This window comes from Aedes aegypti, chromosome 1 (assembly GCF_002204515.2).
Source record: "Aedes aegypti strain LVP_AGWG chromosome 1, AaegL5.0 Primary Assembly, whole genome shotgun sequence".
In the NCBI taxonomy this organism is placed as follows: Eukaryota; Metazoa; Arthropoda; class Insecta; order Diptera; family Culicidae; genus Aedes; species Aedes aegypti.
The window spans coordinates 74,228,601-74,252,179 of record NC_035107.1 but is presented as its reverse complement, the minus strand read 5'-3'; the positions used below and the strand labels follow the sequence as shown (position 1 = coordinate 74,252,179).

General features: G+C 36.2%; 1 protein-coding gene across 2 annotated transcripts in view; it reads left to right on the top strand.

The window, feature by feature from the left end:
* Positions 1-500: 500 nt before the first annotated feature.
* The window catches only part of LOC5574257, a 102,308-nt gene continuing 79,229 nt past the window's right edge, over positions 501-23,579 (top strand). Inside the window, exon 1 of one of the 2 annotated variants that reach the window (XM_021840054.1) lies at positions 501-970. The gene's annotated coding sequence lies outside the window, so the exon portion shown is untranslated. Of the gene's footprint in view, positions 971-16,764; positions 17,061-23,579 lie in introns of those variants that run through there. The other variant, XM_021840063.1, reaches the window with a different exon arrangement.

Sequence of the window (23,579 nt, the reverse complement as noted above, 5' to 3'; positions counted from 1 at the left end):
AATGAGACAAACACCCATTTTGTTTCACATTTTATAAATAACAGCTTCCGAAGAAGTTTATGCTTACTTTATGCAAAGGCTCAGATAAAACCGACAGCATTCGTTAAGCTTTTCGCATCGCCGGCATATCGGTTCATCGACACTCACGCAACATAAATATTCGCTCTCGATTCACTTACACACTAAAAACAAAAACTTTCGCATAGTGATGATGGATTATGATATCCTGGATTGATACCATCCTCAAAAGAGTCCAGTACAGTTTTCCTAAAATAAACATTGCATTAATTCTTGAGAATTTCAAGTCTAATAAAATTATCAGTTTCTTATTTGATCAAATTTGAACAATGAGAAATAAGAAATGATTCTTCGAAGACCGAATTCAATTAAAGCGTGAGCGCTTCCAAGCGTGTCATCGCCCTCTCTCCTCTCTGAGTTCAGAGCTTGCTGGCTGGTGGTTCTGTTGTCGGTGTCGGTGTTTTGAATGCGTGCCACTTTCGGTCGGTTCATTTTGCCTCAGAGCAGCCTACTGCTTGACTTGTGGTTGTTTGTCCTCTGTGTGATTAATTTGATGGTTTTCAAACATCTCGTGGGAGATGATAATATGTTACATATAGGCAGGGATAGATAGATATGTAGACAGCGAAGAGATCACGTATGCAAGGAAAACTGTTTCTAAATCGGAAAGATTTGATAAGAGGACGGTAAAAGTGCAACTTTGTGAACTGGTGGTGACAGAAAGTGAACAATAATCGTTTAACTTTGTGGATTTTGCTTCAATTTGTAAGTAGAGAGTGTCAGTGCGGGGAGTTTAGTGGTGGTTCTGTTTGTGAAGTTTCAACATCAAAGTGCGAGCAAGAGCAAGGGGAACAAACTGTGAATTGAATTTTATTGGGGTAAAGTGCGTAAGAAGGAAACTTGAAACATATTTAGCCCGGCGCAGACGGACGATTTTTGCTCTTACGAAAAGGTAAGCAACAATGCACATTTTTGTTCGACTTATTTTTTGCAGAGTTTGGATTCCTCGTGTTGATTCATCATCGTCTTATTTCGCGTTGCGGATTTCATTTTCTGACGTAACATGTCGGTGTTGGTTTGAAAGATAGAGCGGAGGAAACCGACATACCAGATAACCATAGAAAGTAAGACATTCTTCTTTTGTGATTTTTAGGGATTCTTTATCGCTAGACACTAGCAATTTTGGAGATCTGATTCTTACCTACTTTAGTGACACAAATAGTACAATCTATTTCTTTTTGTGACATGCTTGTGACTCATTTCGTGTTTAATGTAATCTCTATGCATACTTGCACACAATCGACATAACAGTTCGCTTTTTTTGTGATTGAATGCCATTATATGCTTCATGAAAAGTATGAAGTATTACATTGTTCTTCTTCTTTTTGGCGTTACTTCCTCACTGGGACAGAATATGCTTCTGAGCTTAGTGTTTTTTATGAGCACTTCTACAGTTATTTATTGAGAGCTCAAGGAATACATTTTACCTTTACAAAAGTTTCACAGAGTTATATTGTTAAACTATTAGTCACTTAGTTAAAACAAAACCATCATTCAAGCCTTATTCGCCCATTAAAGGAAAATCTATCCAAAAACAACCATTTCATTAACGTAATATACTATTTATTCAATGGTCTTACCTCAACTGTTCAATAGCACAATAATACCTCGATATAACGTAACTCGATTTGTATTGTTCGATAAGAAAAAGGATCTTACATTGATATTATTGTCCTAGCAGGCATTTTCAGTCTTTCCTACATAATTTTTCGAATTTTTTCCTTGTTTATTTTTTTATTTTTCTTTTCATTTTCATTTTTGAAGTCTCTAGTGATCCTTAAAGAAATGTATTCAGGATAAATCTTTGAAGGAATCCTTGAATACTTGGAGAAACTCTAAAAGAAAATTCATAAATGAGATCTTTCAGAAACCTTTAGGAAAGATAATGTTGGGCAGTCCATGAACATTTTTAGCAGTGAATTATGGAGATTCAAGAATATTGTTATGAGGAGCTCGTGGTAAAACTCTTAAAATCCTTCGGTAATTTGTTGACAGAATTTTAGAATGAATGTCCCAAGAATTTTTTAAAAAGTGTTTTTTTCTCAGAATTCATTAAGAAATCACTAGAAAACTGTGGATATGGATACGGATTCCGGACCAAATCCAGACTCAAAAGATGTCGAAGGATGGATAATTAAAGTTGATAAGCGAAGTAAACGACAACAGAAACGGTACGATGAAATAATGAAAGATTGTAAAACTTCCAATTTCAAATGGTTTTTAATAAATATACAGACCTGAATGATCCTTGTTGGATTAAAAGGTCTACAATAAACAAAACAAAACTAGAAAACTCCACTAAAATCAAGAATTATCCTTGAGGGATTTTCAATGGAAAAATTTCTGAACGAATACGTAGTGGTGATAATCCCAGTATTCTAGGAGAATTCTCTGGGCGATCTGGAAAATTTGCTCTGTTTTTGGACGAATGCCTGAATATATTTTTGTAATAATATAATCCATAGAAAATTTTCTAGACAATAATTTCAAGAATTACTTGAAAAACCCAATGAAAATCAGTGGGGGTTGTGTACAAGACACGACCGCATGACGTTAACTACGCCATGTGATTTGCTGCATTTGAATTTAAGTCAATTGTCATATTAGCAACCTTCCAGAATGTAACGGTTTGTGAATTTAAGAACAGTGAGAAGCTCTTCGTTCGGAAAAGTGCTCCAGTTATCGATATCGTCATCGCCAACGTAAATTTCAATTTGTCGTATTGTCAATTATTCTTCTTCTTGGCATAACGTCCCCACTGTGACAGAGCCTACATCTCAGCTTAGTGTTCAATGAGCACTTCCACAGCTATTAACTAAGAGCTTTCTTTGCCAAAATTGCGATTTTCGCATTCGTACATCCTGTGGCAGGTACAATGATACTTTATGCCCAGGGAAATTAAGAAAATTTTCATTACGAAATTACCGACCAGGATCAAACCCAGACACATTCAGCATGATTTTGCTTTGTAGCCGCGGACTCTAACCACTCGGCTAAGGAAGGCTCTTATTTGCAAATATTCATAACATATCAGATATTCTATGATGTTACGAGATGAATTAAGTGATTATAGCAAGTATGTGGTATTAGGAAATATTACACAATTAACTCTTTAGTACACATTTGTTGGCCCTGGAAAGGGCCGATTGAATTGTTAGATTCGAGTAACACAGACACATTTTGACGGCGCACAGACTAAATTTCTCCTCGCCTGAAAAGATTTGCGGTGGCGATGACGATGAACGCTTCTACAGGCGGCTTTGGCTGATTTTCTTCAGTCATCTCGTACAAATCTTGCATTAGCGCACACTGATTCCTGCAGGTCCAATTTTCAAAGCGCGAGCCAATCTAGAAATCTTGTTCGATTTCACAAACCAGACGCTGGATTGGCAACTTGAAAACCTACATCTCAGCAGGCTTCTGGCAGCGAGCTACTCCTCGCTGAGCAGGTTCGGAGCACTTACCAGCTCGAAAGCGAAAATGGAATGAAACAGAATCTGACGTAGAAAGCATGTTTTATTACCTTAGAATAGCAAATGATGCTCCTCCCTTTCGTGTTCTTCTCTTTCTGATAGTCCAATCTGGGAAATGGGCATGTGCCAATGATGTGTTGGGCTGAGAATTACTTGAAAATCTCAGAAAATGCTAATGGTAAGAAATGAATGATTTGTTGGAAGGGTTGACATTTACTAAATATTCAATATTAGCTATTATAGCTATTGATAATCATTTGTTTTATTTTTTATTATGAAGGTAAATTTCTGATCCATTATCACAATTTCCAAAATTATTTTAATTGTGCAATTTGAAGTAGATTATGAAACTAAATTTACTACAATATCATTAAATTCCACTAGAGTTTGTATCCTTTGACAGATACGCGTATTTCGACCTCAACTGTAAGGCCGTCTTCAGTGTCGTGTACTAGAATCGACTGCGCAATTTTGTTACATGTGATTCATCGAAGTTGTCCCATAAAATATGGGAAAACAAAGACGCTATTTGAAATGCCACTCTATTTTACAATCGTTGTGAAATGTTGAGCACTCATCCCAACGGCACAGCAGCAGCGTCCTCGAAAGCATCCTCAAATTGCCGTATAAATCAGTTGTTGAATGATGCTATGAGATGAATAAAGAGATGTGGTAAACACCTTAGGGAATATTACACAATCAACTCTTTAAAACACATGTGTTGGCTCTGAAAAGGGCCGATTGAATTGTTGAATTTGCGTTACACGGACACACTTTGACGGCGCACTGGTTGCAATCCTCCTCGCCCGATGAGATTTGCGGTGCGGATGGCGATGTGCGCTTCAACAAGCGGCTTTGGTCGATTTTCTTCAGCCATCTCGTACAAACAGCTTGCCTCTGGTAGCGAGGAGCTGAGCAGGTTTGGGAGAGCTCTTACCAGCTCGAAAGCGAAAACAGAATGAAACCGAATTCAACAAAGAAGGGATGCTTTATACCCTTAGAATAGCAGGTGATGCTCCTCCTTTCAAATTCTTCGTTTTCTTATCTGGGAAATAGGCTATATGAAACTGATGTCTGGGTAAGGGATGTACAAGATTACCATCATGCTGTTATTGCATCCCGACGGTACTGCAGCAGCGTCCTCGGAAACATCCTCAAATTGCCGTATTGTCAATTATTCGTAATAAATCAATTATTGTATGCTGCTATGAGATGAATTAAGAAATTATAGCAAGTATGTGGTAAACACATTAAGGAATATTACACAATTAGCTCTTTAAAACACATTTGTTGGCTCCGGAAGGGCCGATTGAATTGTTGAATTTGCGTAACACGGACACATTTTGGCGGCTTTGGTCGATTTTCTTCAGCCATCTCGAACAAGTTAATGAATATTACACAATCAACTCTTTAAACACATTTGTTGGCTCTGAAAAGTGCCGATTGAATTGTTGAATTTGCGTAACATGGACACATTTTGACGGCGAACTGGTTGCAATCCTCCTCGCCCGGTGAGATTTTCGGTGCTGATGACGATATGCGCTTCAACAAGCGGCTTTGGTCGATTTTCTTCAGCCATCTCGAACAAATTTGGGAATATTACACAATCAACTCTTTAAAACACATTTGTTGGCTCTGGAAAGGGCCGATTGAATTGTTGAATTTGCGTAACACGGACACATTTTGACGGCGCACTGGTAGAAATCCTCCTCGCCCGATGAGGTTTACGGTGGCGATGACGATGGGCGCTTCAACAAGCGGCTTCAGTCGTGGCGGCGTGTTGTTGTTCCATTCGCGTTCCATTGAAAACTGAGCTGAGAATGCGAAAGGCACTGGAGACTTGCTTGCCGACCATGTTCACAGTCTAACGGCAAAAAGAAGAATGAGCGAAGAAGCAGGAATCAGTCTGCTTTTATAGTGCGAAGCGGAACGCAAAAGAAGCGTGGAAAACTGCTTGCACGTGATTGATTGCGTAAGAAAGGGGTCGACATTTTCCAAATTTTCAATAGTTTATTGTCGATATTCAATAGTTTTCTTTATTCGAGGAAATTGCTGTATACATTTCCGACCGATTGGTGGGAAAAATTTTAAAATCTATCGATAAATGACTGAGTTATTAGCGTTCAAAATCTTTCATAATTTCGTGACGGTCGCAAAATTTTAGATTTTCAATTGACACCCAATATATTGCCGTAAGACGTAGTTAACGTCAAAAAAGAATCATTGAATTTCTAATGGAATCAATGGAGAATTTCGTTCCCCATAGAATCCTTGAAGATACATAAGTAGTACCGTAAAACGGGGTATCTTTGATAATGCGGGTAACTTTGATAGTACGTAACCCACCACATACTAAACGAAATGTCATAATTTCTGTTAATCAGTTAAGCAGAACGAATGTAAAACTAAAGAATATTAGTATGACACTTCATGTAAGAGCGGTTTTCACTTGAATCAAGAACATTTGAGGCTTTTTAAACGAATATCAAAAATTGACACAATTTTAGCATTTTCGAAACGCTTACAAACAATCTGTTCTACGATCACTATTTGATGTAGTTTTGAATAGTTGGCCACTTATCTTTGACAGCCTAGTTATCATAGAACTTGAAAACAGTATCAAATCTCTTAGCGAAAAGCATTTTCACAAACTGTGAACATTTTTGTAATCTAAGTCAGAAATTTCCATATAACGTTAAACGCCTAGAGGTATGCAATGCCCTACAAATGTTACGTAATTCATTCAATTTTGTTCGATTTATACTCCATTATCAAGGTTACCCCAAAACAGAAACCCGACTTTCGATTGTATGATAAATTATATATCCTTTTAAAATAAATCTTTTGGCAATCTATCAACTGCAATCGATAGCTAGTATGCCAGTACTTGTTTTAAAAATGTAAATTATAATTCTTTGAAACAGAATGCATCAATATTCAAGTTTTCTTCGAAAAAACTATCAAAGTTACCCCGTTTTACGGTACAAAGAATGGTTCTTGCATAAACATTTTGGGAAAGCTCTGCAAAAATTCATAATTGCAGAAGAAATTCGGAGAAAATTGTTTTTCAGGTTTTTGAACGAATACCTGTACGATTTTTTGGGATAATTTGTAGAGCATTCCAAGAATTATAATTGCATTGTTCGTTAAAAAGGCTGCTGGAAAAATTCATGAAAAATTGCTGGCGTAATTTATGAATCTCTAGACTCTGGAATAAATTAAGGTATCGTAGGCGGAATGGTTCGAAGAATTCATAGTTGAATCCACTTTAAATCTTGGAGAAATTACTTTATGAAATAATAGAATTCAAAGATATATTTAAAAAAAAAACAATCGCAGAAATTCAAAACAATGAATTTAAAATTTCTAGAATCCGTAATTCCTTGGACATATTCTGGAGAAATTCCTGGAGGAATATTTGAACCTTTTCTTGTTGGAATTCTTTGAAGACATTCTGATGAAATTCCTCAAGGTTCCGTTAAGTTTATACTGATCAAATGTTCCTAGAAACTTTTGGAGGAATCTCTTTAAAAAAAAAAGAAAATTCTGGTGGAATCTCTGGCACAATTTCTGAATAAAATCTCAGAAGTTTTAAGGCAGTAGAATTTTTGGTTGATGCCTGACGGAATTATTTTAAGAATTTATTTTAAGTTTTATACATGAATATCAGGGAAGTATATGATGAGTCCATGGAGAAATTATTGGAGGAACCTCTGGAGGCATCCTCTGAATGATTCTACAGTTAACTCTCCCTTACTCGATATTCTGTATCTCGATATCGAGTTAGAGAACCATAGTAAGAGTTGGTTTTCATGGCTACCTCGATGGTCCCTTGGATTGCATTTGCACTGGTTTTGTGTTCTGTAACTCGATACCTCCCTAACTCGATGGTCCCTTCAATATCGAGTTAGGGAGAGATGACTGTAGTTTAAATCCGTGGAGAAATTCCAGGAGAAACATTATTTTTTTGAAGAAATCATTTGAAGAATAGCTGTAATAATTTCTAAAGCAATAGCTAAATATTTCGTTAAGCATCTATTTAATTTGTTTACCGGCAAATCGGTCTGTTTTGCTCAAAGTAATAGGGAGCAATGAAAACTAGATAGATAGATAAGATTATTATAAGATACATTCCAGAAAGAAAATAACGAAATTTGAAAGGCATACGGGAAAGCACGTAATTTCAGATTTGTCCACAAAGTTACCTTAAAGTGGACTTAAAATATTATTTTTTTGCAACCTAGTGCATTCAAAACCTGAATCTGATTAGTCAAATCAACTATAACATGACGTTCACATCAAATTAAGAATAATTCACTACATTTGCGATGATTTTTTTACAGTTTTCAACAATTAACGAGGAAGTAGATCGATTTTCGACCCGATTTGACCCAGGAGACCCCCTTTATAACTCTAGCCTGAAATTCCAAATAACCTCTTACATATTTTTCCTCAAAACCAGATATGTAGATGCATCATTCTTAAAATGTTCAGAAAAATCGGTAGAAAATTGAGTCCAGAGTGATTATTTGAAATTTAATTCTTAGCTAGGACCGAAACGGTCCTTTATGTGTTTTAGATAGGAAATCACGGAAGATTTCTTGAATTTTCTATTGAAATATTTGGATGATTTCTATGAGAGTTATCAGTCCAACATAAGTTTACTATTTTACTGACGAAATCATTGAGAGACATGTGGCAGAAATACTTGAAGAACATGAAACTTCGGAGCACTCGCTGGATGATTTCATTTTTTTATTTGATTATTATTTTTATGAAGTATCACAGTTTCAGAACAATTATTTTTGAATATTTTTGAAAGAACCATCCGCAGAATTTGCAATGGTCAGGACTGGGAATAATAATTTATATGTTTGAAATTATATTTTACTCTTGTTTTTGCAATAGTAATGTATGTAACTTGTTAGATGATAAATTAAGATAGAGAAACAATGCGGGCTACCACGTCGTTCATTTGAGTTAATCAGCTCCTAAAGTTAGAGGCTACCGATTGAAAAACTAGCTCGGTGCGGTGAGGCTCCGATTTATGACGCGCGATGCACAAGCAGCACGAAAGAAATGAGAGACTACGCTTGCTGCGATGAAAGGAAAGGTTTATCGGATTGAAACGAAGCAGTAGAGTTTCAATTGAAGGGCAAGCTTGAGTCATTCAGCTGGGGACTGAAAATGCTTTCAATGAAATGAAAATGTACGGCCCTGCTGTCAAGACATTCCCAGATAACAATTTGATGCAGTTTAAACGCTTCTATAACTAATTTAAAACAGCTTTTGTTTGAACAAAGGTGATGCCAAGACCCTACACTCGATTGTTCAGCTCCTAATCATCTAATTTTGGCGATTTAAAGCTACTTGGAAAGCTGAATTGAGGTTTAACATGTGCATGCGACGAACTCTTTTGAATGACAACGATTCTATTTTTAGAATAGCAGCAATTGTGCGAAGCATAACAATCGCTTGTGCAACTTCAATTCAGCAATAAGTCAGAAGTCAGTAGATGTCCAAAATATTTACATGGTTTCGACTATGAGGATATACAATGGCGCTGGCAGTTCGAAACACACACTAATGGTGTATGATGGAATTTGAATGTTCTGATTAATATTGTGCTATGCAAGATAAATCCACGTAATGCGATTATCTGAAAATGTCGATATACCGTCGCAGTGATAATGAAAATCACCAAATGTTTCAGATTGGGCAAATTTGAAACATTTGTGTCCTTGAAGGACGAAAAAATCCAAGCCTACTTGAATTTTGACGTTGCGTTTGAATTGCGTGCATATCTTCTGCGCGTTACCGCCGCCGCTGGATGTGGATTTAATATAAGCGCCGCAATAATGATGTGGAACATATATACAAGTTGGCACCTTCATTTATATTTTATTGTGCTAAATTTGTGTCGTAAATTTTTACTGGTAATATTTATGGTGAAATGTACTTTTATTATGCGTGCTCTAGCTCAACAAAAAAATGAATTATTTTAGTGCTTATAGATTAATTTCAAGAGCAGTTGTGTTTCGAAACAGGTGAAAACAAATATAACTTTGCATTGTAGTATCAAGTAACAAAAAAAAATAAAGAAACATACAGCGCCCAATCAGGTTGCATTTATATAATTGATGCAGATTTTGTTTATTGGAAAAATATAGAGGTACAATAGTTACTGTACAGTTTGAAACAACCTTCAATAAATACAAAAAGGAATAGCTGCATTAAAGTGAATTATATAGATTAACAATCTTTTATACAGCATGGTGTTCAGCCTTAAGTATATCGATGAATACAAAGGTTTAACAAACCTTTCTTCAAACAAGTGTTCAGCTATCTCCGTATTCAGCCATATACACCATTAACCAGTCAATTTTCAGCCAATACTCTTACTGTTCAGCTCTCATTGTTACTTGGGTTTTGCCTACAACATCGATAGAAGTGAGATTCATTGGCTTAGCTGACCGTGATTTATGCTTGGCTTGGCTACTGTAGTGTGAATCTTATGACTGTTCACAACTCTGGTAATGGTGTTTTAGAAGAATCAATGGAGGAATTGCTTCCAGTGCGCATCGTACCTTCGTGCTGTGCGTACACGGATTATCTCTGCTATTGGAAGTTTTCTTAAAAACTACCTAAAGCAATAAAACAGTACTTTTAAGTGCTACTAAAACAGTACTTTTCAGTACTATTTTTTCTACTATTGATCCCTTTACGATCCTTGTTTGGACCCGTGCCTTCGATTTTTCGTTGGTCGCGATCCTACTATGAAAATTATATGGCAGGATTTGCAGAAATAAATCAAGAAACGTTTTGCACAATTAGGAAACAAAAATTTTGAACATAAGTTTCTCAATTGGACCCTGACTCTAAGCCCTTTTGGAAATTATCTAAAATTTTGGAAAAACCACAGAAGCCAATACCGGCATTGAAAGAGTAAAACCAATTATTACTAACTAATTGCGAAAAAGCTCAAAAACTTGCTATGCAGTTTGAAAGTGCGCACAATTTTAATTTAGGAATTACTAGTCCAATTGAAAATCAAGTTACTCAGGACTTCAAGAGAACGTTTTCGAAAATGCCTGTGAGACTGATTTGAAAAAAGTGAGAACTATTATTAAAAAAATCAAAAATATGAAAGCTCCTGGCGATGATGGAATTTTCTACATCCTCATCAAGAAACTTCCAGAAAGTAGCTTATCATTTTTAGTTGATATATTTAACAAATGTTTTCAATTAGCATATTTTCCTGACAAATGGAAAAATGCTAAGGTTGTTCCAATTTTAAAACCAGACAAAAATCCTGCAGAAGCTTCTAGCTATCGTCCAATCAGTTTGCTTTCCTCCATCAGTAAATTTTTTGAAAAGGTTATTTTAAACAGAATGATGGCCCACACAAACGAAAATTCAATTTTTGCCAATGAGCAGTTCGGATTCCGCCATGGACATTCGACCACTCATCAACTTTTACGTGTAACAAATTTAATCCGTTCCAACAAATCTGAAGGCTACTCTACTGGTCTTGCTCTTCTAGACATAGAAAATGCATTCGACAGTGTTTGGCATGAAGGTTTGATCGTAAAATTAAAAAAACTCTAATTTTCCAACATACATTGTTAGAATAATTCAAAGTTATTTGTCAAATCGTACACTTCAGGTTAATTATCAGAACTCCAGATCTGAAAGATTTCCTGTAAGAGCTGGTGTTCCTCAAGGCAGCATTTTGGGACCAATATTATACAATATTTTCACATCTGACTTACCTGAGTTACCACAGGGATGTCAAAAATCCTTGTTTGCGGATGACACAGGCCTCTCCGCCAAAGGACGAAGCCTGCGTGTCGATTTGAAAAAAGTAATTGAGAATTGTTAACTGAAAGCTTAGTTCGTTAAAGTTTCCATTTTCGCATCCACATATCGTATGGCAGGCACAATAATACTCTATACCCAGGGAAGTTAGGAAATTTCAATTACGAAGAGGTCCTGGACCAACCGATAATCAAGCCAGACACCTTCAGTATTGTACTGCTTTGTAACCACGGACTTTACCTCTAGACTAATGAAAGCCTCTCCCCGTGTTATGAGATAAAAAATAGATTTTATCCAATCGTGGAATCAAGTCCCATTTTATCGTTTTGATTGCATTAATTTAATCGCACGTACGTATTTCCTCACACATGCGACGAGCCCCCCAATGTCTGACAGTCGATTTTAACGCCATCCGCTTGGCCTGCGGTGTCACCTCAATAAAATACTATATGCTAAAAATGATTAGCGTATAATGCCATAAGGAGTAATGTCTCCGACACAAGCCATTTTTCTCTCCCCATTTCCATTCGCTTATTTTTCTCAATCATATACCTACCTACTAATATAGGCCTTTTCATGTGACAGGTCCGTCTATGCATTTGTTTACATCGGTGGAGGAACGGTGCAAACACGAGGCTGTCATTTTCATAGAAGAACTGTCAAAGAGCTTCCCGATCAGCTGATTTGGAACGTCATGTGAAAAGGCCTATTGATACCGAAACTTCACTCGTCGTTTAGCACTCGAATGATGTGTGAGCAAGAAAAGAATTGAGCTCAGCTCAGTTGAAGTATAGTCGGAGTTTATCGGACAGAGAATGAGTTCTTTTCGAGCTTTCGTCGTCGTCCGGTTCATCAATCGGCCTTACTCAGTTCGTCGATGCCGTAGCAAGTGTTTTGTTCCGTTGCTCCAAAACTTAATAGATACAAATCTCACGAACAAAGTAACAAGCAACAGTGCAATTCTTAAAAAAGTAAAATAAGAGGATTTACTATTTCTTCAGTTTAGCAGAGTGGCATACAAGTAAAAACAAATTTTGTCATCAGAATTAATTTTGAGACAAAGTAGACCAAAATGGATGGTTCGAAAATTGGTGCTCGTCCCCTAATAACTCTTTCCATCGTGGCCTACTGCGTATCCTAGTTACGGCTTAGTTGTTCATGAAAAAATACAAAGCAAACCTTGAGACTTTTGCCCGGCCGTCTTCGATGGGGATGAACGTACATACCAGTAACTGTAGGAATAAACTGCGAGAGACCATCTGACATTCTCGAAGTCGAGCCGCGGCGCGAGAGTTAAAAACTCGGGCAGCGAAGCATGGCTAGCAAAGCAAAGCAAAACAACAGATGATGAAGAAATAAGTCCGTCTTAGGGGGAAGTAAGGTAGAATGTGTCTGTACGATAAGATGTTACTAAAAAAGTGTAAACCATTTTTTGTAATCATTGGCTTAAGTTCTTACACATTCTTCTTCTTGGCATTACGTCCTCACTGGGACAGAGCCTGCTGCTCAGCTTAGTGTTCAATGAGCACTTTCTCAGTTTAACTGAGAGCTTTCTTTGCCAAAGTTACCATTTTCACATTCGTATATCGTGTGGCAGGTACGATGATACTCTATGCCCAGGGAAGTCAAGGAAATTTCCATTACAAAAAGTTCCTGGACCGACCGGGAATCGAATCCTGACACCTTCAGCATGACTTTGCATTTGTAGCCGCGAAAAATTTTCCAGGTAACATCTCAGGATTTCTTCCACAGATTTTCCCTTTAACTTTTCTGTTGATATCTCAAGTTGTTACTCTGACAAATATTCCAAAGATTTATTCTGGATTTCTCCCAAAAATAGAAGCAAAAGTGTTATTCCTAAGTATTTGAAATAATTCGTTTACATTTTTTCCAGGAAACCCTACAAGTATTCCACCAGTTACGTTGGTTTGTCCAATTATTTTTCTCGCCATTTCCATATGGAATTCTTTCAAGAATGCAACCACAGTTTTACCTAGGAATTGGCTTGTTTAGATGCATCCCGTTTTTTACATATTCTGATTCTACGTTAAAAACTGAGCCAGAATCCAAAGTTTTATAATGTTCTGATGTTCTGTGCCCTGGAACTATTTTAAAACGTTTGAATTTAGTGTGAATCACCCCGGGTTTGAATCACTCCTCGGCAATTTTTTTTTTTCATTATGTCGACGGAATGAAATTATTTACTATTTACTATATCAAAAAGCGCAATTAAAACGTGTTACACTTAGAAAAATGTGCTTTTTCGGTCAAGCTACAAAAACTGTGAATTTTTCATTTCTAAACAACCCAACTGCTTCAATAATTTCTAATGATTTTTTTCAATAATCATCTTAGCAATTTATCTTGAAAACTCTCCAATACATTCTCAAGAGCCTCCTGGACTCTTTCAGACATCCTTGTTTGAGTTCATCAGGAATTTCTACATCATTTTCATCAGAGGTTACTTAAGGATTTCGTTTAGAAATTCATACCGGGTTTTTTTTCTTACGAGTAACTATGCATGAATTTTCGGATATATTTTTTCGAAGGCTTGTTTGGGAATTTTAACAATTATAGTTCTGGTGCTAATGGTGGATTACATCAGCAAAAAAATCATAACATAATAAAGAAAAGTCATAAAAGAGTAACCTTTTTGGCAGATTTCTCAAAGATGTTCAAAACGAAAAATTCGAAGGAAAACTTAGAGAAAATGTACCCTTCTTGAAAAAAAAAATTGTTCCAATAACACGCATGTGATCCGAATTCGCTTGACTTGTTCCCTGTTTTGAAATCGGATCAGTTATTCTAGCGATTGCTCGAAAATTATTTTATATTATTCATTGAAATCATAGGTTTTGACTGGCTTATAAGTCGTTATTTATGGAAAACCTAAATCTCGATTACTTTTTCAAATCGACGTAAGTAACTTTCATACGGTTTTAAAAAAAACTAATTGAGAAGAATCACAACCTGTCTTCTAAAACTGTTTTAAAATCAATCACCTTTTTAACATTTTTTCGCCGTGTACATCGCTCATATTTTGCATACATACAGATCGCGTTCAAAAACTAGGTAATTTCTATTATTTTCAACAAAAAAAATATAACAAAATGATAAGCCGTTTCATACAGTTACTTTCGACGTTTTTCTACCAGTGTAAAATCGGCTCAAGTAGTGTTTTGTTTTTATTCGTGTTTAAGTCACTTTGTCTCTCTATACAGCGGGGCGGCGAAAGTAGTGATTAGGTTGCGAAAGTTGAAAATCTTACTTTCGTCGTTTTGTAAATCCGAAAATTAAACGTTCTAAAAGTGAAAAATCTAGTTGGGTAGGAGTGGAACATGTGGAATTTCGCCTGCGAAACACGTAGGATCAATAAAGTAAGTTTATTCACTTTTTTGACTTGAGACTATTTGAATAATTTTTCGAGAAATATTGTTGCCTCGGTGTACAGTTTTAAAAGTGTATAATCAGCCATTGATTTTTTTTCAATCAAAAAATTCTTTCTTTGATTTTGCTTCAATTGTTTAAGTAATGTCACATGAATAAACTTATTGCTCAAAATCTAAACTTCATTTTGTTTTAAATTCTTAGGAAATTAAAAAAATATATTTTACTAATTTTCAACAGATCTGCAACAAAAATGTTGAGGACACCCCTCGATATTCCTTAAGGAATTTTTGTAGAATTTAATTCCTCAAGATAAATCGAAGGGTGGCATAAGAACTTTTGCTACAAATCTCTTGGAAATTAGTTCAATATTATTGTGAGAGCTTTTTAATAACGTGAATTCCGCAATAATATTTATAGGGTTTTTGGGGAAACCAGAAGTCAAGGAAGCTTAGCAAAAATGACATTTTTGTGTGTCTTAAGGATCAAATTATGTGTCTCTTGTAGATTTGCGGTTGTTGTATCTGAAGCGGTTCTCAGAAATGTTCCAGCACGTCAAAATTTTTAGCTACAAGTCGCCAAGCAGCTGCGAGAGAGAGCCCCAAAGAGAGAGTGATGATCAAACCCATTTCTCTCGCTCATTTACTATAGGCCAGGAGAAGTGGATGAACTAATTTTCCTGTCAATTTTCATACAAAATCTACTTTTCTCTGGTATTTTATTTGGATGAGTATTTGGTATATTTTTTTTCGAAGAATCCTAGGACGACATTCCAGGGGAAACAGTAATTTACAGGGTGTCGACTACCTCAAAAAACCTAGAGAGTCAGGGAATTCAATTGTTGATCTGGAAAGTTAGGGAATTCCACTAGAGATCAGGGAAAATTTATCAATGATATACTACAACATCAAACTGATTATCTGCAATGCAATCGATTAGGCCAACACAGCTCAAAATAGCAGCTTATCATTGAGAAAACACTCGTTCCATACTAGAGTAAATTCTACGTTACTACCCATAATTAGTCTCACAATTTATTTTTTCTGGAACAAAAACATCACGTTGGGCATCACTATTTTAAACTAACCCATGGGATTTATCTGTAATAACTAGGTTGAGGATCTTCCAGAAGAAATGTTTAAAATAATTTCTAACGCATTTTCTGGCGGAACCCTTCTTCGAGAAATTTGCTGTTAAGATAAAAAGCGAAACCTCAGGAAAAATATGTTGAATAATTACTATTAATCCCGGGTATGATGTTCCTTTGGAATCCATCAGGAACTCAGAGAAAAAGTACGGAAATAAATCATGAAGAAATACCCGAGGGAATTCTCAGAGGAATCTCTTAAAAGTACATGATTTAATATTTGAAAAGTTCGTGGAGGAATCACAAGGGATATTCCTCGTGAGTTCTTTGGAAGAGTTATGGAAACATATTTTACTGGAATGAATATTTTCCGTAGTGAAAATTGAAATTGACAAATATCACTGGTTGAACACCAATATGAGACAAAATCACAAACAAGTGAAATCAATACATATCTATGCACACTGCGAAACTTGTGAAAATCGTAATAATTGAGACCAACATAACTTCTGTAAAACAATAATTTGATAGGCCCTACAGAAAAAAAACTCATGGCTTCGCCGTCGACGCCGATTTGTACCGAGTTTATTTCGTATTTTTCCAAATGCAAAATTTCTCATCATCATACAAATTATTTTCGACTTTAGTCCCCTCGATCTTCTAAAACCTTCATATAATTTAAATAAATAATAATATTGCACAAATCCAATAATTTAGTAGTAGTTCAATAAGGACATTTTGAACCATCTTCCCCTACATGAACAGCGAATTCGACAGCGGGCCCGACTGACACCGTGGTCGTGTTGTTCGCTCGTTTGTCGTGTCCCGATCTAAGAAGAAAACGAGAGTGCTTGTTGAGTTAAACATTGCCGAAACAACATATTGTGCTGAGTTCGCTCGCAACACGTCGTCGTAATCCCTCCTATGTTAACTTCGGATCGGAGTTGTGAGTTGCTGCGAGATTGGACGGGAATTTCCATCACTCTTTCACGGTTCCGCGAGATTTTCGTTTGACACATGTTCCGTATTTGATGCATTTTTGAATGGTTTTCCGAGTGCAAGTCAAGTGTTTAGGGAAAGTGATTGTTGTTGTGGTGTGAAAAAGAGTTGTGAAGTGAAAATCCAAATATCAACAGAGACTAACAAATGGCCAACTGTTTGATAGATTACTGGTGAAGTTATACTTCCTGGTTGGTCTTACAAAATTCAGTATTGAGGTAAGTTTCTTCCCCTCGTCTTCAGTGTGTACAGACTCACCTTCAGAGGCATAGTTTCGCTGCTTGTGTGTGCGAATGCGGAGAAAGATTAGATTGTCGCTTTTTGTGAGGCTACATGGATGGTACAATCTCTATCGTCACAAAACGACTCTTTAACTTTTGATAGATAAAAAACTGGGGTAAGGAAGGTTTGTTGACTCGATATTCCCTCTTCTGAGTTTATCCTCGATTTAGTGGTGCAATCAATCTAGTAGTCTGCGCTTTACTTTGCCAAAACCATACCATATCGAAGCAAACCATGTATGCAATGCACAGTCATTATCTGCAATGCAAACTGAGCTTACTGCGATTGGAGTCAAACTATACGTTAAACTGAGAGTGAATTTGTTCGTCACGATGATAAGCACTCTACCTACGTGAATACAAAGCGGAAGAGAAGTTATGTATTCTCATCTACACTACCGAATAATTATAACTCGACAACATAAAAACTTATTGGTGTTAAACAACTTGTGTTTAATTATCGACAAGACTATGTTATTTAAATAGATTTTGAATATATGCTTTTCGTGGTCAAGCAAACCTGTTTCCAAATTCAATACAAATCCAAATCCAATCCGAAGCCAATCTAAACCTAATCCAAATCCAATCCGAATTCAATTCAAAGCCAATCCGAATCCGATACAAATCCAATCCAAAGACCTATCATAGAATATAAAAGAAATTCGTGTAATGTTTGAAGATACTAATAAATTGAAAAAAGTGTTCCACTTCTGTAATGTGCATTTCGTGCTGCAATCCATGTTCGAAGTTTTAACCACACGGTTAAGTATCGTTTTATGGTTTTATTCGGCATACGTCAGCAAATTGTTACGTCCATGAACGCGGCAACACCATATTGACCTCCATCATCAAGATCTATTTTTGAACTCCACCGACGTCCAATCGACGTCTCTTCGTTTGCTGCCCATCGGCTTACCGGTTATCATATTCCAGTGCGTTATTTAGCCATAACTTTATCGCACCCAGCACCACGTTTAGCTTATGACGGCTTTACACGCGGTAAAGTTTCCTAATTCATTGCGAAATTGTTCGATTCTTCCAACGAAAGCGACATCAACTCCCATTTCGACCGTCTTCGATAATAATGTCAATTTCTTCCGTTCGTTTTGCTGTGGCGTTCGTGTTTTATATGCAGGTTGAGAAACATGCTCTCTCACCGCATAGTTTGCACACCCTAAAAGTGATTCACGAGAACTTGTGGGAAGCTATTTCAATCGAAATCCAAACCTAGAAAAGCGGGAAAAGACGGGATCATTTTACTGGCAACTCCTGGAATGTGAGATAATCACCGGAAAACAAGAGATTACATCTACAGATAATCGTTAATTGTAGAAAAATGGTAATACAGTCGACTCTCCACATCTCGATGTTCTACATCTCGATATCTCTCCCTATGTCGATGATTTAATAAGTCCCTTCAGTCTGCATACATTTTCACTCTCCATATCTCGATATCCTCCTTATCTCGATATCCCCATATCTCGATGTGTTTCTGTTGATTTTTCGTTCTTAATTTTCTCTCCGTATGTCGATATGACCAATATCAAAGGTTACTAGACCAAAGTTTTGGGTTTCAAAACAAATTAGGAGCGCAAAATGACGTCTGTTTGTGTATTACTTTCTTGGCAACGGAGTGTTTTTCTATCTAGTACTCATCAAAAAATTGTTCTTTGTCTCGATCTCTCCTTATCTCGATGGTCCCTTCGATATCGAGATGTGGAGAGGCGACTGTATTCGGTACCACAATTTAATCTTTAAAAATTTAGACTTCCTTTTGAACACCGCAATAAACTCAAAGTTTCTGGTTGAATCAAAAATGTCTACAACATGTTTCACATTTTTTATCACTGCCCCAATATTTCGATACTGTCACTCCTTCTCCAAACGTTAAAATTTGAACATATCAAAAAACATCTTTTCTATTCTTAGGACACTATAAATGGCCAAATGTATGGAATCGCATTACCGAATATATTTATTCCGGAGACCGTGTTATTTTCCCTATCTTTCGTCTCACTCTAACAATAATCATCAAAACTTTGTGGAAGCAAATCTCGAGTTTTAGTGAACCGATGAAGCTGAAAATTTATCGGGTTGTGCACTACATATATAGAATCATAGTGATACTTTTTCGCATCGATATATGGAGTGGTTCTTGGGATTTGCTTCTTGAAATGGATAGGGTGATTATGATGACGTCCCGTGCGGCCATAAGATTCAGCCGTAAAAAAAGTGTTGAAATAGGGGTGCATGGGATAATATGTACTACCGGGGCAAAACGCAATTTCCAATTTCTTAAGGATAAACAACTTTTCAGGAACAAAATATCATTTATTAGGGTGCCGGTACCAATGGTTGTAATCTGAGACTAGACTCACGATGACGGTCTTCTTTTTCTGTGATTGCTGAGTTTTCTTTTTCTTTTCCACTCTTTATTTACATCCACCATGTGCAAGCCGTTCGAACTCTCTCATGAACATTTCAGCAGAAATATATTGCGTTTGCCTCACACCGAAGCATAAATAGGCTTTTGAGTGAAATTTCATGCCAGCAAACGTAGCAGACATTAGAAATAACTAGCCTTGTGTTTAGATTTATCAGCATCTTTGGTAAAACTACTCCGCTGACTAAGATTTTTATTACCAGTTTATTTTGAATACAATACTTTTCACTTTTCCACAAACGTTTCGTGACAGCGGAATCTGGGCTGCATATGACGTTGATATTGGATGTCCAGGGATAAATCGTATATTTTTCGATAAAGCGGCGTGCGCTATTTTTTTGGTGGATCGATCGCGTGTAGATTAGTCGATTTGCCAATTTTCTGCTTGTTTACCTTATCAAAAAGTCATAAAAAGCTCCCTTTCACCAGTAGTTGGCGTCGTGTTCCAGTAGTGGATCAACCAATGGAAGCAATTTCAAAAATAGGTACCGTAATCCGGGGTAACATTGATCAGTTTTTAGGATAATATGTAATTCGAAAATGTAAATATTCTGAGTTTTATATTTTTAAAACAAGTACTGCTACCCATAGCTCGTGGATATATACTGAATTTTGGTTTTTGAAAGATTTAGGCATGTTTACAAAAATATTTTATGTGTTTTTTTCATTTAGCTGATATGGGGTAACATTGATCATCCATGTAAACAACGTTCGGCAATATTGAAAATTTCGTTACTTACGTGAATCATGGTCGTTGAGGCCGAATATGATGTCCAAACGCTTACATCTCATTTACTTTTTAAGTTATTTAAAATTTAAAAAAACACCTCGAACAGCGGAATACACTTAAAGGTAGGCAATTTCCTGAGGGGACGCTACATTCTTAACAGTAATTCGTTAATGTTGCCTAATTGAACATACTTATAAAAGATTTGACAGCGGATTTTTTTTTGGCGATGTCATTTTTAGCGAGAACCGCATTTTCCTATGTGAGACATGAATCTTCAGTAGTGTCTTCCTTAACCATTGAAATCATTGTTTCGCAAACTTGATAAATTTACGCAATTTTTGCAAAAATCTTAATTTTTAATGGCTCATAAATATATGAAAGAGAAGCAATATTCGTGCTTTGGAAATGTTTCATAAATAAATGATGATACCAATTTATTACGAGATGAGTCATTCCGATCAATGTTACCCCGCTGATCAATGATACCCCGGTTTACGATATATAAAAACGAAGACAAGTCCTAGAGATGATCTTTATGCTTCATTCGGAAGATTTTAGCTGCTGCTCCGATGAAAAATGTTAAATCAACTATTTTGCATCATCACCGAATGTCTACTATTGGAGCACTAACACTCTTTTAGGATTTTTTGTTTTTATGTGATGAATGTTTTACTTAAGTTATCCACTATTGGCACCATAAAAAATATTGATTATTCCTCTAAGGTTGAGCTTTTGCCCTAACCCTACTCTACGTTTGAGGTTGTATGTCAAATATTTCAAAAGAATTTATCAAGCAATTTCTGTAATATCAGCAACAACTATTCTCACTACAAAATTATTGTAAAGACAAATGTTCATTGTTAAACGTTCTTTAGAATTTACAAACTATATTATTATAAAACTTTCTGACATTCCTGTTCAGGATGATGAAAGAAATCACATTGGAGTTATGTAAGATGAGTATCCAGATCCATATTAGATTTAGTTTTTTTTTTGGCCTTGAGCGTTACTCAAACAAAAAAAAAACAGGTTTGATAATAGCGTGTTCGAGGCATTTCCACAATACATGGTTGCTATCTTAGTATCCTGCACCACAGCTGCAGTGAGCATAATAAGTAATTATTGAACAAAAGTCTTAATAAAGTCTCGGCTTAAGTCCAACCCTTTGTACCACAGCTTCTTCATTAGAATGAAAACTACTTTCCCAAGTCCCCACCATCCCCATTCTGACAATATTATAGATTATTTGTCGATCATAAATATAGCCTTCCATAGCGCCTATTATGGCAACAAAGTCCAATTTTTCACTAACCGGAATCGAGTAGTGTTAGGGGACCCAAACCATTGTGATTGTACAATAAGAATATTTATGTCTTTTCTGATTATTTATTCGATAAGCATCTAATCTACACAAACGATAAATCATATCAAGGTCTCCTTCATAACGACACATTATTTTCAATTTTCATGCAAAAACAAAAATGGACTCTTAAGAAATTTATAAAATATCCTTATAGATAATTAAACCTAAGAATGAACATTCTTATTAAATTTCAATCAAGTAGTTTCAGTGCTACTAGGGACGTGTGAGTGGACTGCGTGTGCTGTGCTCTTACTTTTATTGGTTGTTTAGAAATAAAAAACAAAGAATATTATTATAAAACTTTCTGACATTCGTGCTTAGGATTCTGAAGAAGAAACTCCATCAGAATTCTGTGAGATTAGTATCCAGGATTGTGTCAGAAACTCGAATATTGATAGAAAATTCAGCCCAGCTAGCCCAATTGGGATTTTCAAAGAATACTTCTCAGACTTCCGACAAAAATCCACCTAGTATTCTGTCAGAAAGACATGGAGTATTATGTGAAAACTCGGTCTAGGATTTTCTGTGCCCCGGGTTCTAAAAAAAATCCTGTTTATAATTCTTTGTTGCGGGGCCAAGGTTGTCTTAGCGCTAAATAATACACACATGCACATTCTCTTTCTTGGGGATCTCTGGAAAACATCGATCTAAAGAACTTCGTGCAAGGATCATTAGAAAAATGTCTGTATCCCTAGAAGAATTCGTAGAAAAACTCATGGTAGAGTTCCAGGAGGAAGTTCTGGAAATAGAGAAACACCGAAATAACTGCAGAAGGCTAATCAAAAAAAATCTTGATGAATGATGCATTATCTTCAGAGTAATCTGTTATGAAATTCTTGCTTGACTAGATTGAACAACTCCTAAAGCCATTCCTCGAGAATAATCTGGAAGAGCTATTGGATCAATCTCCAAACCACAATAAATCCACGAAAGAAAAATATTGTAGTTGTGGAATTTTCGGAACAATCGTCACTGAATTTTACTAAAGCGCCTATGTAACAATGAGAGATTTTTTCCTTTCTAACTCTCTATCGATTAAAGCTTTTGGAAATGTTTTCACTATAGATTAAAAGACATTGTCCTTGGCAAGCGCTTCGTGAGAATTCGTAGAAAAAATAGTGCCTTTTTACTTTCTTAATTGAGGGTTCTTTAACCTGTCACCTGATATCCATAGTCCATCACCATCAATGCACTGGTGATGAAATGGACATCATGATGGTGACGTGACTTAGTCGTATAGGTATTTATTATTTTTGTAACAAACCCGGACACCATCATTCTTTAAGCATAGCAAGCATGTTGGAAAAACCCTTACAGTATTTAAGTTAACATGACGCATGTTTAGAAGACATTGAACAACAATAAATATTGCAATTTTAGAGATAATTTTTCGTTCTACGGTTGAACAGAAAGTTACCTAAGCTGTCACATTACTGTTTGTTATTGTGCATTCAGATTAACTTTAGACTGAAGTTCATAAGAAAATGAATTATCTCCCATAAAAGTTTGCCGAAGTTCGGCGTCGACATTCTAACTAGTGTTACGCTGACAAAGCTAATTCTTATGCGTCGGCGAAGCACCAAATTAGAATGCCGATGCCGAACTTCGCCGAAGTTTTGACTGTCGAACTTCTAAATGTCACTTAAATTGTCAAAACAAGGCATCATTTATTGGCTGCTATGATACCTTGGAAACCACACTATTGACTGTTGTTTTATGTTGTTTTTCAAAGCTTTGAACTCTACTAGCATACTTTGATTAGACAGTTTCGTTTAACAATACAATGATTTTCAAGCATGCCGTAGAACGCAGAACGCTGTTGTAGAACTAGGCGGCTAACGCAGAACAGAGAATTTTCAAAATAAACACAATAAAACATGAAATTTGATTGTCAAAAAATCGAGGTATATGTTCATGAAA